Source organism: Macaca mulatta, chromosome 8, assembly GCF_049350105.2.
Source record: "Macaca mulatta isolate MMU2019108-1 chromosome 8, T2T-MMU8v2.0, whole genome shotgun sequence".
Taxonomy (NCBI): Eukaryota; Metazoa; Chordata; class Mammalia; order Primates; family Cercopithecidae; genus Macaca; species Macaca mulatta.
The window spans coordinates 61,691,865-61,711,219 of record NC_133413.1 but is presented as its reverse complement, the minus strand read 5'-3'; positions in this window follow the sequence as shown (position 1 = coordinate 61,711,219).

Genomic DNA, 19,355 nt, shown 5'->3' with positions numbered 1-19,355 from the left:
GTGGAGCAGGGCTTGGGACCTGCAGCCTGCCATGTCTGAGCTCCCCACATGCGGTGGGCTCGGGCCAGGCCTGAGCCTCTCTGACAGGTGCTCTGTGGTGCCTGGTCCCATCGACAGCCCAAGGTCTGAGGAATGCAGGCAGGGCTAGAGACTGGCAGGCAGCTCCACCTGCAGCCCAGGTGCAGGATCCACTAGGTGAAGCCGGTTCGTGAGCCGGATGGTGACTTGGAGAACTTCTATATCTAGCTGGAGGGTTGTATGTGCACCAATCAGCACTCTGTATGTAGTTAATCTGGTGGGGACTTGGAGAACTTTTATGTCTAGCTAGAGGATCGTAAATACACCAATCAGCACTCTGTGTCTAGCTCAAGGTTTGTAAATACACCAATTGGTACTCTGTATCTAGCTGACTCTGTGTCTAGCTAACCTAGTGGGGACTTGGAGAACTTTTCTGTCTAGCACTCTGTGTCTAGCTCAAGGATTGTAAACGCACCAATCAGCACTCTGTCAAAACACACCAATCAGCTCTCTGTAAAATAGACCAATCAGCTCTCTGTAAAATGGACCAATCAGCAGGATGTGGTTGGGGTCAGATAAGAGAATAAAAGCAGGCTGCCCAAGCCAGCAGTGGCAACCTGCTTGGGTCACCTTACATATTGTGGAAGGTTTGTTCTTTCGCTCTTTGCAGTAAATCTTACTGCTTCTCACTCTTTGGGTCCACGCTTCCTTTATGAGCTGTAACATTCACCGCAAAGGTCTGCAGCTTCTCTCCTGAAGCCAACTAGACAACGAACCCACCGGGAAAAATGAACAACTCCAGATATGCTGCTTTTAAGAATCGTAACACTCACCACGAAGGTCTGCAGCTTCACTCCTGACAACAAGACCACGAACCCACCAGAAAGAAGACGCTCCAGACACATCTGAACATCTGAAGGAACAAACTCCGGATGCATCATCTTTAAGAACTGTAACACCGCCAGGGTCCGCAGCTTCATTCTTGAAGTCAGTGAGACCAAGAACCCACCAATTTCAGACACATTTTGACGACCACAAAGGGACAATTGCCTATCGCCAAGTGCTGAGACTATCGCCTATTGTGGTGAGACTTTTGCCTATCACCAAGAAGTGGGACATTGAATATCCCCGAGTAGTGAGCACCAACGGACCCCTTTCACTTGCTATTCTGTCCTATTTTTCCTTAGAATTCGGGAGCTAAATACCGGTCACCTGTTGGCCAGTTAAAAGTGACTAGCATGGCCGCTGGACTAAAGACACGGGTGTCAGGTTTTCTGGGAAAGGGCTCTCTAACAATCCCCGACTCTTTGGAGTTGGGAGCGTTGGTTTGCCTAGAACCAGCTTCTGCTTTTCCTGTACTTCTGGGCTGAGCCAAGGGTCAACTGAGAGGAAAGCCATGCAGCTCTGGGGTCCCAACAACAAGTTGGTTGATCCTGCGGCCATGAGCGGAACTCTCAAAGGCAGGTCGCCCAAGCGAGACTCACTCATCTATTCTATCTACCCTGACCCTTACCCCCTGGGTCCTAATTCCTGCCAGACAAACTTCCCCTCACCTCTCTTTGAGGTTAGTCCTGCTTCTAAAAATCGCTCCTGTCTCTGGTGCATTTCTAGTTTCTCCTATAAGAATGACTTCTAGTATAAACTTCAAGACTCAGTTACCACCTTTAGGCACCCAGGCTCACCAATCAGAAAGACATAATTTTTGTCCAAATCCCTGTCATAGGGGGGACTATCTGGAATTTTAGGGTCCCTCCTCAGACTAACAGGCCTAACAAAAGCTATTCCTGAAGCTAGGATGTGGGAAGCCTCAGCAATTGTATCCTTCCTATTCATATAAATGAGAACAAAAGGTGTCACTCTTCCAACCCTGGAGATCCCTTCCCTCCCTCAGGGTATGGCTCTCCACTTCATTTTTGGGGCATAACATGTTTATAGGACAGGGATAAAGTCCCAGTACTAACAGGAGAATGCTTAGGACTCTAACAGGTACAGGTTTTTGAGAATGCATTGATAAGGGCCACTAAATCTGATTTTTCTCTGTCCAGTCCTCCATGTGGTCTAGGTGGACAGGCAAAGGTGGAGGTTCTTGAGAATGCATTGGTAAGGGCCACTAAGTCAGACCTTCCTTGGTCCTCCATGTGGTCTGGGGGAAAAACTAGTGTTCCTGCTGTTGCGTCGGTGAGCACAACTATTCTGATCAACAGGGTCCAGGGACCGTTGCAGGTTCTTGGGCAAGGGTTGTTTCTGCTGCAGCATTGGTGAGCACAACTATTCCGATCGGCAGGGTGCAGGGACCATTGCAAGTTCTTGGTCCGGGGGAGAAACAAAACAAACCAAAACCGCGGGTGATTTTGTCTTTCAGATGGGAAACACTCAGGCATCAACAGGCTCACCCTTGAAAGGCATCCTAAGCCATTGGGAACAATTTGACCCACAAACGCTGAAAAAGAGGTGACTCATTTTTTCTGCACTACTGCTTGGCCCCAATATTCTCTCTCTGATGGGGAAAAATGGCCACCTGAGGGAAGTACAAATTACAATAGTATCCTGCAGCTTGACCTTTTTTTGTAAGAGGGAAGGCAGATTGAGTGAAATACCTTATGTCCAAGCTTTCTTTTCATTGAGGGAGAATACACAACTATGCAAAGCTTGCAATTTACATCCCACAGGAGGGCCTCTTAGCTTACCCCCGTATCCTAGCCTCCCCATAGCTCCCCTTCCTACTAATGATAATCCTCCAATCTCTCCTGCCCAGAAGGAAATAAGCAAAGAAATCTCCAAAGGACCACAAAAACCCTCAGGCTATCGGTTATGTCCCCTTCAAGCTGTCGGGGGAGGGAAATTCAGCCCAACCCAGGTACACGTACCCTTCTCCTTCTCTGATTTAAAGCAGATCAAGGCAGACCTGGGGAAGTTTTCAGATGATCCTGATAGGTACATAGATGTCCTATAGTGTCTAGGGCAAACCTTCGACCTCGCTTGGAGAGATGTCATGCTACTGTTAGATCAAACCTTGGCCTTTAATGAAAAGAGTGCAGCTTTGGCTACAGCCCGAGAGTTTGGAGATACCTGGTATCTTAGTCAAGTAAATGATAGAATGACAGCCAAAGAAAGGGACAAATTCCCTACCAGTCAGCAAGCCATCCCCAGTATGAATCCCCACTGGTACCTTGACTCAGATCATGGGGACTGGAGTCATAAACATCTGTTGGCCTGTGTTCTAGAAGGACTAAGGAGAATTAGGAAAAAGCCCATGAATTACTCAATGATGTCCACCATAACTCAGGGAAAGGAAGAAAATACTTCTGCCTTCCTTGAGTGGCTATGGGAGGCCTTAGGAAAGTATACTCCCCTGTCACCCGAATCACTTGAGGGTCAATTGATTCTGAAAGATAAGTTTATTACCCAGTCAGTTGTAGATATCAGGAGAAAGCTCCAAAAGCAAGTCCTGGGCCCTGAACAAAATTTGGAGGCATTATTAAACTTGGCAACCTTGGTGTTCTATAATAGGGACCAAGAGGAACAGGCCCAAAAGGAAAAATGAGATCAGAGAAAGGCCATAGCCTTAGTCATGGCCCCCAGACAAACAAACCTTGGTGGTTCAGAGAGGACAGAAAAAGGAGCAGGCCACTCACCCAGTAAGCTTTGTTATCAGTGTGGTTTAATAGGACACTTTAAAAAAATTGTCCAATGAGAAATAAGCTGCCCCTCATCCATGTCCACTATGCCAAGGCAATCACTGGAAGGTACACTGCCCCAGAGGATGAAGGTTCTCTGGATCAGAAGCCCCCAACCAGATGATCCAACAGCAGGACTGAGGGTGCCTGGGGCAAGCACCAGCTCATGTCACCACCCTCACTGAGCCCTGGGTACACTTAACCATTGAGGGCCAGGAAATTGACTTCCTCCTGGACACTGGTGCAGTCTTCTCAGTGTTAATCTCCTGTCCTAGACGACTGACTCCAAGGTCCATTACTATCCGAGGAATCCTGGGACTGCCTGTAACCAGGTTATTTCTCCCACCTCCTCAGTTGTAATTGAGTGACTTTGCTCTTTGCACATGCCTTTGTTGTTATGCCTGAAAGTCCCACACCCTTATTAGAGAGGGATAGATTAGCCGAGACTGGAGCTATTATCTACATGAATATGGGGAACAGGTTACCCATTTGTTGTCCCCTACTTGAGGAGGGAATCAAACCTGAAGTCTGGGCATTGGAAAGACAATTTGGAAGGGCAAAAAATGCCTGCCCAGTCCAAATCAGGTTAAAAAATCCCAACACTTTTCCTTGTCAAAGGCAACATCCCTTAAGTCCTGAAGCTCATAAAGGATCACAGGATATTGTTAAATATTTAAAAGCTCAAGGCTTAGTAAAGAAATGCAGCAGTCTTTGCAACACCCCAATTCTAGGAGTACAAAAACCAAATGGTCAGTGGAGACTAGTGCAAGATCTTAGGCTCATCAGTGAGGCAGTAATTCCTCTATATCCAGTTGTACCCAACCCCTATACCTTGCTATCTCAAATACCAGAGGAAGCAGAATGGTTCACTGTTCTGGACCTCAAGGATGCCTTCTTCTGTATTCCCCTGCACTCTGACTCCCAGTTTCTCTTTGCCTTTGAGGATCCCACAGACCACACATCCCAACTTATGTGAACCGTCTTGCCCCAAGGGTTTAGGGATAGCCCTCACCTGTTTGGTCAGGCACTAGCCCAAGATGTGGGCCACTTCTCAAGTCCAGGCACTCTGGTCCTTCAGTATGTGGATGATTTACTTTTGGCTACCAATTTGGAAGCCTCATGCCAGCAGGCTACTCTAGATCTCTTGAACTTTCTAGCTAATCAAGGGTACAAAGTGTCCAGGTTGAAGATCCAGCTTTGCCTACATCAGGTAAAATATCTAGGCCTAATCTTAGCTGGGCGGGGGGGTGGGCAGGACCTTCAGCAAGGAATGAATACAGCCTATACCGGCTTATCCTCACCCTAAGACATTAAAACAGTTGCGAGGGTTCCTTGGAATTACTGGCTTTTGCCGACTATGGATCCCCATATACAGCGAGATAGCCAGGCCCCTCTATACTCTAATCAAGGAAACTCCGAGGGTAAATACTCATCTAGGAGGATGGGAAGCAGAGGCAGAAACAGCCTTCAAAACTTTAAAGTGGCCCTAGTACAAGGTCCAGCTTTAAGCCTTCCCATAGGACAAAACTTCTCTCTGTATGTCACAAGTGCAGGTACAGCTGTTGGAGTCCTTACTCAGACTCATGGGACAACCCCACAACCAGTGGCATATCTCAGTAAGGAAACTGATGTTGTAGCAAAAGGCTGGCCTCATTGTTTACGGGTAGTTGCAGCAGTGGCTGTCTTAGTGTCAGAGGCTATCGAGATAATACAAGGAAAGGATCTCACTGTCTGGACTACTCATGACGTAAATGGCATACTAGGTGCCAAAGGAAGTTTATGGCTCTCAGGCAATCGCCTACTTAGATACCACATGCTACTCCTTGAGGGACCGGTGCTTCAAATGCGTACATGTGTGGCCCTCAACCCTGCCACTTTTCTCCCAGAGGATGGGGAACCAATTGAGCGTGACTGCCAACAAATTATAGTCCAGACTTATGCAGCCTGAGATGATCTCTTAGAAGTCCCCTTAACTAATCCTGACCTTAACCTATATACTGATGAAAGTTCATTTGTGGAGAATGGGATACGAAGGGCAGGTTACGCCATAGTTAGTGATGTAACCATACTTGAAAGTAACCCTTTCCCCCAGGGACCAGTGCCCAGTTAGCAGAACTGGTGGCACTTACCTGAGCCTTAGAACTGGAAAAGGGGAAAAGAATAAATGTATATGCAGATAGCAAGTATGTTTATCTAATCCTACATGTTCCCCCTCTGGGGGAACCCCCATTAAATGCCACAAGGAAATTACGGAGTTATTCCATGCAGTGCAAATACCCAAGGAGGTGGTGGTCTTACACTGCCAAAGTCATCAGAATGGAAAGGAGAGGGAGTACAGCAGCTTAAGCTGCTAGCAGAGGAAGACCAGGAGAAGACGGAAAGAGAGAAAGAGACAGGAAGTCAGAGAAAGAGAGAGAAAGATACAGAAAGTCAAAGAAAGAAGGAAGGAAAGAAAGACAAAGGAGAAGTCAAAGAGCAAGAAAGAGAGATGGAAGTAGTAAAGAAAAAACAGTGTACCCTATTCCTTTAAAAGCCCCCAGGGTAAATTTCTAAATGTCTACCCAGCCAAGGCATGTTCTTCTTATGTGGAACATCGACTTGCATCTGCCTTCCAGCTAACTGGATTGGCACCTGCATCTTAGTCTTTCTAAGTCTCAATATTAACATTGACCCAGGAAATCAGACCTTGTCAGTACCCCTCAAAGCTCAAGTCCATCAGCACAGACTCATACAATTAATACCCCTACTTGTAGGGCTAGGAATGGCTACTGCTACAGGAATTGGAATAGCTGGTTTATCTACTTCATTATCCTACTACCACACACTCTCAAAGGATTTCTCAGACAATTTGCAAGAAATAATGAAATCTATCCTTACTCTACAATCCCAAATAGACTCTTTAGCAGCAGTGACTCTCCAAAACTGCCGAGGCTTAGAACTCAACACTGCTGAGAAAGGAGGACTCTGCGCCTTCTTAGAGGAAGAGTGTTGTTTTTATATTAACCAGTCAGGGATAGTACGAGATGCTGTCTGGCATTTACAGGAAAAGACTTCTGAAATCAGGCAACGCCTTTCAAATTCTTATAACAACCTCTGGAGTTGGGCAACATGGCTTCTCCCCTTTCTAGGTCCAATGGCAGCCATCTTGCTGTTACTTGCCTTTGGACCCTGTATCTTTAACCTTCTTGTCAAATTTGTTTCCTGTAGAATCGAGGCCATCAAGCTACAGATGGTCTTACAAATGGAACCCCAAATGAGCTCAATTAACAACTTCTACTAAGGACCCCTGGACCAACCCACTGGCACTTTCAGTGGCCTAGAGAGCTCCCCTCTGGAGGACACTACAACTGCAGTGCCCCTTCATTGCCCTTATCAAGCAGGAAGTAGCTAGAGTGGTCATAGGCCAAATTCCCAACAGCAGTTTGGGTGTCCTGTTTAGAAGGGTGATTGAGAGGTGACAATGCACCAGCAGCCCTCACTCTCAGTGCCTCCTCAGCCTTGGCTTCCACTCTGGTGGCGCTTGAGGAGCCCTTTAGCCTGCCACGGAACCGTGGGAGCCCCTCTCTGGGCTGGCTGAGACCAGAGCCGCCTCCCTCTGCTTGCTAGGAGCCGTGGAGGGAGAGGCACGGGTGGGAAGAGGGGCTACACGTGATGTTCACAGGCCAGTGCAAATTCTGGTGGGTGCGGGCTCGATGGACCCTGCACATGGAGCCGCCAACCAGCACCGCAGGCCCAGGGAAGTGAGGCCCTTAGCACCCAGGCCAGCAGCTGCAGAGGTTATGTCTGGGCCCCCAGGTACTGCACTCAAATTCTCACCAGGCCTTAGCTGCCTCCCCATGGAGCAGGGCTCAGGACTTGCAGCTTGCCATGTCTGAGCTCCCCCCTGCAGTGGGCTCCCACGTGGCCTGAGCTTCCCCGATGGGCACTGTCCCCTGCTCCGTGGCACCTGGTCCCATCGACAGCCCAAGGGCTGAGGAGTGCAGGTGCGGCTAGGGACTGGCAGGCAACTCTGCCTGCAGCCCCAGTACAGGATCCACTAGGTGAAGCCAGCTGGGCTCCTGAGCCGGATGGGGACTTGGAGAACTTTTATATCTAGCTGGAGGGTTTTATGCGCACCAGTCAACACTCTGTATCTAGCTAATCTGGTGGGGACTTAGAGAACTTTTATATCTAGCTAGAGGATTGTAAATACACCAGTCAGCACTCTGTGTCTAGCTCAAGGTTAGAAAACACACCAATCAGTACTCTGTGTCTAGCTCAAGGTTTATAAATACAGCAATTGGTACTCTGTATCTAGCTAACTCTGTATCTAGCAAACCTGGTGGGGACTTGGAGAACTTTTCTGTCTAGCACTCTGTGTCTAGCTCAAGGATTGTAAATGCACCAATCAGCACTCTGTCAAAACGTACCAATCAGCTCTCTGTAAAATAGACCAATCAGCTTTCTGTAAAATGGACCAATCAGCAGGATGTGGGTGGGGTCAGATAAAGGAATAAAAGCAGGCTGCCCAAGCCAGCAGTGGCAACCTGCTCCGGTTCACTTTCACACTGTGGAAGCTTTGTTCTTTCTCTCTTTACAATAAGTCTTGCTGCTGCTCACTCTTTGGGTCCACGCTGACTTCATGAGCTGTAACACTCACTGTGAAGGTCTACAGCTTCACTCCTGACAGCGAGACCATGAACCCACCAGAAAGAAGAAGCTCCAGACACACCTGAACATCTGAAGGAACAAACTCTGGACACACCATCTTTAAGAACTGTAACACCCACCGCGAGGGTCTGCGCTTCATTCTTGAAGTCAGTGAGACCAAGAACCCACCAATTCCGGACACACTATAACTGCTCGAGCCGAATTTCACATTGTCCTACAGTCAATGGCCTGTTGGCTTCTCTGGAGAACTCGACTCTCCTCAATGTTCAACTGCCTGTGTGTTCTTCCACCAATGTGTTCCTCTCAAAGTCCACAGACTTATGTCTGTGCCTTCTAGAGTCTCAGTGGTTTTATGGATACAGGATAGGGGGTGTGATGGGCCAGGGTGGTCTTGAAAATGCAATATTTGGGTACGAAAACAAATGCCTGTCCTCAACTAGGTCCGTGGGCCCAGGCCTGAGGGTGCAGCCCTTGCCAGGGACCTTATCCTTCTCCTCCCAGCACTTCCCTGCCCCCCTCCCATATCACAAATAAAAGCCAATACAGTCTAAGAACTATTTACATAACATGTACATTGCATTAGGTATTATTTATAATCTAGAAATGATTTAAAGTTTGGAAGGATGTATGCAGATTATATGTAAATACTATGCCATTCATGTAAGGGGCTTTAACATCTTCAGATTTTGGTATTTGTGGGAAGTCTTGTAACCAGTTTTCCAGAGGAAACTGTATGGAGGAACGACTGTACTGATGGAAGAAAAAGTAGCCCAGCTGCTTGGAAAGGCTGCAAAAACACAGTAAAGAGGTGACTGCTGAATTTTCTCATTAAAATTATCTTTGGCTGTCTGAGTCCAGGTACAGACAGTAAAGGGATAATGATCTCCCTATTTGCTTTGAGAGACACCAAGTAAATACAACTACTGGTTTTATGTTATTCGTCTAATTCCATTGACCTTTCAACAGGAAAAATATCATCTGAATTCTGACAACAGAGTGAAAGTGCATTCTGGTTTCCATTGTTTACATAGATTTGGAAGTAGACTGCTAGACAGTTATTTTTTTCTAGAACTCCCAAGATTTATAAACTCATTCTATTACACTCTACAAACAGAGAGAAACTGGTGAGCAACGACTTGAACACGGGCTCCCTATAAGTAAAGGGCAGTGGTGAGCAATGGATAAACAGCGTGCAGGGAGCAGCAGATGCCCTGGGAGGGGTCTTGGGTGTTTCAGGGACAACACTTGTTGACTGGGCCTGATGGTTCAGGTGAACGATGAGTGAGGGGAACAACACTACCTTCTATAGCACAGCATGCTGAAGGGAATCTTATCAAAAACCAGGGACTGGGTGGGGATCATAGACAAAAAAGAATAGAACCAATAGTAAAATGAGGGCTGGACCCAAGGAAGATCTTTTTACAAATGAAGCTAAGCAATTATACAGCATAGTATTAAATGAAACATTTCTACCTTAAAAATGGAAATGTGTATTCTGAACTAAAGAGGTTAGAATTTGTTGACGTCAGCCTAAAAAGAATTCTATCTAATCATAGCCAAATGGCCTCAGAGAGTGCTGACTGGGAAAGGATTGTAACCAAGACATTTGTTCTCAGTAATTTGTATGTAATAATTAAAGTCAATAGAAAAATACTTCTGCACACACAGGGACTCAGAAAATTCATGTTCTATTTCAAAAGAATTATTTGAATACATATATTTGATGGTTATAAGATGAATCTAAAAGAAGAATTTAAGAATTTTAAATGACATCAAAAGACTAGCACTACTCACAGTGAACCTGGATGTGAGCACCGTGCTCAGTGCCTTTCAAAGGGTAGAAAGTCCTTGCTGCCCAGTCTCAGGGTCCCTTTCTTTCCTCTGCTGTGGACAGTCTCCTCCTCTTCAGAGTGTGGGTTCCACAATCCTTGAGGAAAATCCTATTCTGTAACCACATAGGTGAGTTTTACCTGAGAGTCCTCCTCTTCCTCACATCTGGATAATCTTAGATTTCTAAAGTGGTACATTTCAGAATATCAGTGCATTCAGAGTAGGGGGTGGGGGGAAGGATGGGTGAGAAAAACAGACCAAGAGAAATACGGTAGTGCTTAATGTTTGCTACCTTCAAAGTTTCACCACAAGGATGAGGGAAAGGTTTTCCTCAAATCCATGGGCTGTGATCGCTCCTTTACACACACACACACACACACACACCCCTCAGGAGGGCACAACAGAATTCTCACTGACCTAAACCTATACCTAAATTCATAATGAAGAAACAAAATATCAATCAGACCAGACAAATAAATAAACAGCATCCAATTTGGAAAGGAAGTAAAATTAGCCTTATCTGAAGATGACATGAACTTATATTCGGAAAAACATAAAGACCCCATCAGAAAACTATTAGAACTGGTAAACAAATTCGCTAAAGTTGCAGGATTCAAAATCAACATACAAAGCTCAGAAACATCTCTATATGCAAACAGTGAACAATTTGAAAAAGAAATAACGAAAAATAGTCCTGTTTAGAATAGACACAAATAAAATTAAATACCTAGGAATTAACCAAAGAAGCGAAAGATCTCTACAGTGAAAATTGAAAAAAGACAGATAAGGAAAATTGAAGGCTTTCTTCCCCCCCCCACCCTTAATGTAGGAACAGGAAACAGACCCGGGCCTGTCAGGGGCTGGAAGTCTGGGAAGCACTTGACTATAAAAGGCAAGGGGGAATGTTTTTAGGTGATGCAATTGTGCTGTATCTTGTGGTGGTAGTTAAATGCCTGTATAGATTTATCAGAATACAGAACTGTATACTGAATTGGATTAATTTTACTGTATATAAATTATGGTTTAATAAAAATTGGGACAATATACTAAACAAAAACAATGTAGATAATGGCCAAATAAGAATTATGTTTATATGTTGCAGATAAAACAAGATAGTGGACATAAATCTATAAAATTGTTAAAATTCCTAAAAGACAGGCACGGCAGCTCACGCCTGTAATTCCAGCACTTTGGGAGGCCAAGGTGGGTGGATCACCTGAGGTCAGGAGTTCGAGACCAGCCTGGCCAATATGGTGAAACCCTGTCTCTACTGAAAATACAAAAATTAGCCGGGCATGGTGACACACACCTGTAATCACAGTTACTCAGGAGGCTGAGACAGAATAATTGCTTGAACCCAGGTGGCAGAGTTTGCAGTGAACCCAGATCACGCCACTGCTCTCCAACCTGGGAGACAGAGCGAGACTCTATCTCAAAAAAAAAAAAAAAAAAAAAAAAAAAGAAAAGAAAGAAACAAACAAAGTGTGAATGGATCACAGAATGCTTAAAAATTACTTGCAGCTCAGCATTTTCTTTTTAAATTTATGCTTACATATAGTGATAAAATATCTCCACGTAGAGATAGTCTTTCTGCATGCACAGGGCATAAACAAAGGCAAACACAATGTACATTCTGTATTTAGTAGGATTTTCCTTTAGTGACCTAAATAGATCACATTTTAAAAAATTGTTTCAAAAGTTATTTTCCCCACAGTAGTAACTGAGTAACCATCAATTTCCAACTTCGTCTGTCTATTGTAAGGTTGTTAACATCTTTTATGTACTGATTAAATTCTATAATATATTCTAAAATATATGTCTATCCAATAACTCATTTTTTATAATTTCTAATTTTATATACTTAGATGAACTTTAGGGACAAGGAGGTCCTGCTTCTTGATGTTAGAAATTATTGGTTTTCCTTCTTAATTTTTCTTCTTCTGATTAGATTAATTTAATTGTATGGACAGTCTTGTAGAGAGTTAATATGTTTGCAATAGTAGGTTATATCCACGAACTTGATAGGTCTCTCCATTTATTTTCTGCTGCTATATATAAAAGCAGTGGAATATATTAAATGCTTAACTATTTGGTTTACAAGAAAACTATACCTAAATTTTTAAATAAAAAGTATCTATTTTATGTAACTTATTTAATACACCCATTAGACCTCTCTTTAATTATTTTCTCAGTGTCGGGCCGGGCGCGGTGGCTCAAGCCTGTAATCCCAGCACTTTGGGAGGCCGAGACGGGTGGATCACTAGGTCAGGAGATCGAGACCATCCTGGATAACACGGTGAAACCCCGTCTCTACTAAGAAATACAAAAAACTAGCCGGGCGAGGTGGCGGGCGCCTGTAGTCCCAGCTACTCGGGAGGCTGAGGCAGGAGAATGGCGTGAACCCGGGAGGCGGAGCTTGCAGTGAGCTGAGATCCGGCCACTGCACTCCAGCCTGGGCTACAGAGTGAGACTCCGTCTCAAAAAAAAAAAAAAAAAAAAAAAAAAAAATTATTTTCTCAGTGTCTATCAACTGAAATATTCTCTTTCGGATCATTCATTGATTTGGGAGATATGTGTTGGATTGTTTTGGTATTGTTTTATTTTCCTTCTGTTTCCTCTTTAAGATGGCATGGGTGTTTCAGAGACTCATGGCATTGGCGATGGAGGAAGGGGGTGCCTGATCTCAGGCCGGTGCTCGGGCTGGTTTTGTATGCATGTAGATGCTATTCACTCCACCGTTGAGTCTAATGCTGACTTTGGGTATTCAGCTAGCATTGAAACCAATGTGAGCAGTGGTCTGCCCTAGGAGAGTCATCAAATTCTGTCAGTGATTGGTTCCATTATTTTTCACAAGCACAGTGGAATCTTAAGATCTGGCTTAATTTCCAGTAGGTTGGGAGGTCTGTGCTGTAATCTTTGACTACAGGTTAATTTGCTTTCTTTGTGACATCTTTGTGACATCATGCTCCTTAATCATTTCCCGTATTCTTCTTTTTGAGCTTGTGCTAACTTATGGATATTTTCTTTACCACATGGATGTTAAGAGGGGCTCCATAGAGGGTGCCAGGACGCACACTGTCTATAGCATTCATGCTCAACAGGGGAGGATAGAGGAAAGAAAAAAAAAAAGTGAGAAACGCTCTATATAATTATTCTTCCAGATTACTTAGCCTCTGGTTCTTCTACCTTTTCCTGTCAAAGTATTTTTGAGTCTAAGAGCAGGGAGACTAGGAGTAAGAAGTGAAAAAATCATATCCCAATAAAGGTACTTTTAAAATGATGCCAAATAATTGGAAAAGAAAACTTTTGGTAAAAAAAAAAATAAATAACTGCACAAAATAGATCTCATTATTGCTTTCAAACTGCTAGGCCATAGTTCCACGGCTATTAGGGCTGTAAGTCTGGGAAGGGCTTCACTATAAAAAGCAAGGGGGAATGTTTTTAGCTGATGCAATTGTGCTGTATCTTGTGGTGGTAGTTAAATGCCTGTATAGATTTATCAGAATACAGAACTGTATACTTAATTGGATTAAAATATTTTTAATATATTTCCTTAAAATATATTTCCTTAAAATTCAAGTGACCTCTGTTCCAACAGTGTGAATGTTCAGAAGTGCAGATGGAGAATACCTTCTGATGTTCTGTACTTTGATCTCTGTTAAATTTTAAAGAATTGAAGTTCTATTAAAGACCAACATTCTTTAAAATGAAAAAGTGAAGTAATCGCTTCTGGGAAAACCAAATGGGAACTGGGCCAAATTCTTTCCTCATTTTTCAGCTCTCTCCTCACCTCCCCCTTTTTCTCACAGCCAATTCCACAGTTAGGAGGACATTAGAATCCAAGATTTCAACCTTACAATCTCTCTACTTACCTTCTCCTTTCCACAGTCCTCTGAAATAGAAAGGTACAACATTTCCCTTCTATACCTGCCTAATAATGGCTTCCCTACTATCTTGTCTCCCTATGTCTCCAGGTGTCTTTCTCCTTAGCACTTACACTGGAATCAGGATGGCATCAGTGATGCAAGAAGAAAATCTGTCTTACTCATAAAAGAGTATTCTGAATCTTACCCTCATGAGCACTTTTGTGAGTCATTGTAGTTGGAGGTAGGTGCAGCTAATTCTATTGTTTTTCTAGCTCACCATCATATTATCTGAAAATAACCCTTATGGTGACTTTACTGTTATGCATAATGTTGGTGCCTGCTTTAAGATATTATATTTTCTGTTAATTTAATTTCATTTTATTTTTTGTTCACTATGAGATTCTATTAAGAAGAAATGTTGACTTATTTCAAGTGCCATTTTACATATCAGTGTAGTGTGGGAAAACAAAAACAAATGTCGTTTCAGGCACAATCAAATGAATAATCTTTTACTCTTTTGCTATTTTTATGTGTATTCCCTTAATGAATCTTGCCATTGGAAACAATGGTTTTTCTTAAGGTCACTTTTTGGTGGTAGGTTATAATCTTAATAAAGTATCAGTCTTACTTGCTAACTTTTTTTTTTTTTTTTTTTTTTACTATTTTTGTCTCTATATTAGCAAGTGTTTGTAGTTTATGATTTATTTTCCTTCTTTGTCAGTGTTTATCTCTGTATTTAATGTTTTTATCAATGAGCAGTTTTTTTCCTCCTAGCTCCAACCAATTCTCTAAATGTCTAATACCAACTGGGTATTCAACATTTCAACTTAATTCTGACACTGAATACCTAGAGTTAGCATCAGACTCCACAAATTTAAGGGAGTCCCACAAGATTGACCCCATTTCAGATGCCAGCCACAGATGGGCTGCCCGGGCTACATGCACTTCTGCCTCACCAACTAACTACAAACTCAGCAGTTCCTAGGATATTCCATCAAATTTGATCATTTGCTAGAATGACTCATAGAACTTACTTAGGAAAATACTTTACTTACTATTACCAGTTTATTATAATGTATACAACTCGAGAACAGCCAAATGGCAGAGATGCACAGGGCAAGCTGTGGAGGAAGGGGTGTGGTGCTTCGGTGGCTTTCCCAGGTATCCCACACTCTCACCAGCCTGGAAGCTCTGCAAACCACATTGTTTAGGGATTTTGATGGAGGTTTCATTACATAGACATGATTAGTTATATCATTGACTTTTGGTGACTTAACTCAGCCTCTAGCCTGTCTCCCAGTCCCAAGACTGGGGTGGGGAATTAGGAGGGAGGGACTAATGAGAATTTTGACCCTCTATTCATGCCTGCTATTTTTTATTTCTGGTCATCAGCCCCATCCTGAAGCTATCTAGGAGACCCCAGCCACCTGTTGTCTCATTAGCACAGAAAAGACACTCTTGTCCCTGCAGAGATTCCAAAGATTTTAGAAATTTTTACCAGGAACCCAGACAAAAGTAAGTAAGTATTTACTTATTTTTTGTTATACCACAATCTACCTAGTCATTTTGTCTTTCTTCCAGTTATATTATTAATTTGCTCTTACATATCTCATCGAAAACATTCCAGGTGTTAACTTGGAGAGCTTTATAACTTAAAGAGCACTTGACAGGTGCAATTTCAGCAGGAAAATAACTATTTGAGATGAGGACATCTGGAAGGCATCTCTGATAGTGTGGTATGTGTCCAAATGAGCAGGTATCCAAATGACAAAATGCAGCCAGTCACGTGCAAGTCTTGAGGAAGATGCTACAGCAAGTTCAATGGCCTGAGGGACACCAGCAAGTCCAATGGCCTGAGGGACTGGGGCTATGATTGTTTTTCCACCATTCTACTTTCCATGTCTCCCAAGTTCAGGAACAAGTTTGGCTCTCAAGTGCATATTAGTTGAAGTACTGTTTCTTCCTTGAAGATCTTCATCATTTGGTCAGAGCTAATAAGTAATAACTGAGATTTCTACATGTGCACACACTGTTGATAGGTCACAGAGTACCAATAGTTGGGAACATCCCTTTCTTGCAGATGTAGGCCGGCTGTCAGGATAGAAAATGTTAGCTACTCAGCTCCATAACCTGGCTCCCAGCTGCAACATGGCTCTGTTACCCAATCCTGACCTGAAGTGGTGTGGATGGAGGGTTGGATGCTGTCCTCACAATGTTAACAAGAATTACATTCTGGGTTCTGGGCAGAAATATGGTTATAAGCATGCATTAATCAGGCTTAATTAATTGAATTAACTTTGAATTACTTCCTTGTAATTCCAAGTTACACAGCACTAGATACTGACCATCTGTATCCCTGTTGCTCCTATAGATATGACTGCTGACCTTAGAATCATAACTTTTTAATTTACGAATTGCTTAGGCCGGGCGCGGTGGTTCACGCCTGTAATCCCAGCACTTTGGGAGGCCAAGACGGGCGGATCACGAGGTCAGGAGATTGAGACCACCCTGGTTAACACGGTGAAACCCCGTCTCTACTAAAAATACAAACAGTAGCCCGGCGCAGTGGCGGGCACCCTAGTCCCAGCTACACGGGAGGCTGAGGCAGGAGAAGGGCGTGAACCCGGGAGGCGGAGCTTGCAGTGAGTGGAAATTACGCCACTGCACTCCAGCCTGAGCGACAGAGTGAGACTCCGTCTCAGAAAAAAAAAAAAAGAAAAGAAAAGGATTGCTTAAGGTGTTTTGACCCTGAATTCTGGCTGAATGACTGACACCAAATAGTTTAAAGATCCTCACAGAGAAACCTAATCATCATGAGAATGCAGTTTCTTCCTCTCCTGGTCACATGACTTGGCCCTGCACTCTGACTAATCAGTGATCCTCATACCCCAGCTTATGCTAAACTCCTTAATATCTCTGCCCCCAAACTCTTTGGGGAGGCAGATTTGAGATTTCCTCCTATTTCCTCATTTGGCTGCCCTACAATTATTAAGCTCTTTTACTGCTGCAACCCTCAGTGTTGTTGTACTGACTTTCTGTGCCTTGGGCAATAGCTTTGCTGTGGTCACAGGTTCCTGAATGAGATCTGCACCCTTCACCCCCACCTACTCTGCCGAGAAACTGGATGAGCCATGAGAGAAGAGGGCCACTTAGGGCATCATCATATCAGAATAGGATACCTGGCACTGCTGTAGTTCCCTTACAAGCAAGCCCAGAGGTCTGTAAAATCACACTAAAGCAGACCCAAAGTTCTGGTGTTGAATCTCTAAATAGTCCCAGGATCCCCTAACCTTGACTTTTCAATACATAAAATAAATAAAACCCAAATAGTGTTATCCTTTTTAATCAGTTGTTCAGCTAAAAGCAATATAATGAACTGCACAACGGTGTGCAGAGAGAACTGCCCACATTTCATTAGTGTGATTTGTTGTGCATTTCCTCCTGCTCGTTTTTAGCACCCGATAGAAGAGCTTATGGATGCTTATCTTTGCTTGCCTGTAACTCTGTTTGCCGAGTGTATGAATGCACACATTTTTCCATTTAGTGGTTTTCTGATCCTAATTCTTTCTGTCAAATCAAGTTTCTCTCATTCTGTACAGCTTATCTCAACACCTAAATCCTCCCTGAAGTGTTGCTGTGTAACCTGCCCTGCATAATCATGACATTCACTCACATATCCCCACAATACCTTGTAAGCACTTGCTTATAGATTTTGAAAATTCATTGTTTCTATATAATGCTCTAAGTGATTGAGGTTTCTTTGTGTGTCTCTAAGTCAGCTCACCAGACTGGGAAGGGGATCAAGATACAGAAGATGTGGTAGGAGCCATTTGGAGAGAAGATACATTTTGCATTTACTCAAAATATGAACAAGATAATTACTCAATGAAACAGGCATCTTCTGTTTCCAAAGGATCTATTTTTAGGTCAATTATACAAATAGTGAACACCTATCCATAATTACAATGAGTTCTACAAATGGAGAAGTACAGGGAGTCAACAGGAACATAGGTCACTGTGGGTTCAATGAAGGTCCCCTAAAGAAAGTGAGAGCTGACCTAAGGTGTGGGAGGGAAGTGAGTTAGTCATCAGTAGTTGGAGAAATCTCTCCTATGCAAAAAAACAAACAACCACCAACAACAAAACACCAGCATATCCAAAATCCCTGGAGTGACAATAAAGAGCATCTTAAGGGCCAAAGAATTGAATTATGCAATGCCAGAGATGCCACGGTAAGGAATATGCTTTTATAGTAAAAGAAAAGATCAGCATTCATGATTCATAACAGTAGATTGAGAGCAGAGAGAAGGGAGAAGGAGAGAGGTCATCTTATCAGATTTGCTTTTAAAGTGAACATTTTGGCAACATTTGGAGAAAGGAGTGGATGGAAGAGATAAAACTGGATGTTGCATAAAAACTAGAAGACTATTTCTGTGGTTTAGAGATTTCTGAATCTGAATAACTGTGTGGATGGTGGTGGCATTTTTCTAAGCTAAAACTCACAGGAGAATTTTGTGGGGAGGTCATGAATTCAGATTTGGACCCTGGAATTTTCAGTGCCTGATACAACTCCAGGAAAACACTTAGTCTGTAGTGCTTGAACATGAATCTGACTAGGTGTGGGGTCTCAGTTAATGAATTGGTACTGCACTGTGTATTCAATTAATTGTAGTCATTCTTCAGAAAGCCCATGCATCCCTATAGTCAGCTGCACTCTCCTGCATCCTCATCTCTGTATCATAGTTCTCTGCCCTCATCAACTCCCCCTATCCCCAATCTGGAAACCCATTGCTTATTTTAAGCACTTTGCCTAACTCCTCAAATCATTTTTTTTCTGTGAACTAGTTATGGTAGTCTGGACCCCCAAACAACTAGTTAAGTAAGTCAAATACAAATGCAAAATTAGTCAAACATAATAGAGTTCTTTCTTGCTTATGAATGATACCTGCAGTGAGTAGGTTTGTGTTGGCCATTCTTCACATCAGTGCCTCAAGATGACAGAAGCTCTGCCTTCTTCCATGGCTTCAACATCCAGCCCCCTTTCCCCACTGAGTGACTACCTCTGATCTAGGCAGCTGGTAAGGAAATGGTATGGAGAACATGAGCAGGGAGTTTCATGAGACAGGAAGAGCAGAGTCCCACATTATATCTCCTTATATGTTACTGATTTTAGCTCAGTTACAAGGCCACACACACTGAACTATATCGGTCTAGTCTGGTTAAGTAAAAAAGAAAAATAGTGGTATTAAAATGGAAGCAAAAATGACAAGGTCGCAAAAAGCAGAAATATTGAGGATCTGCCCAAGATTAGAGA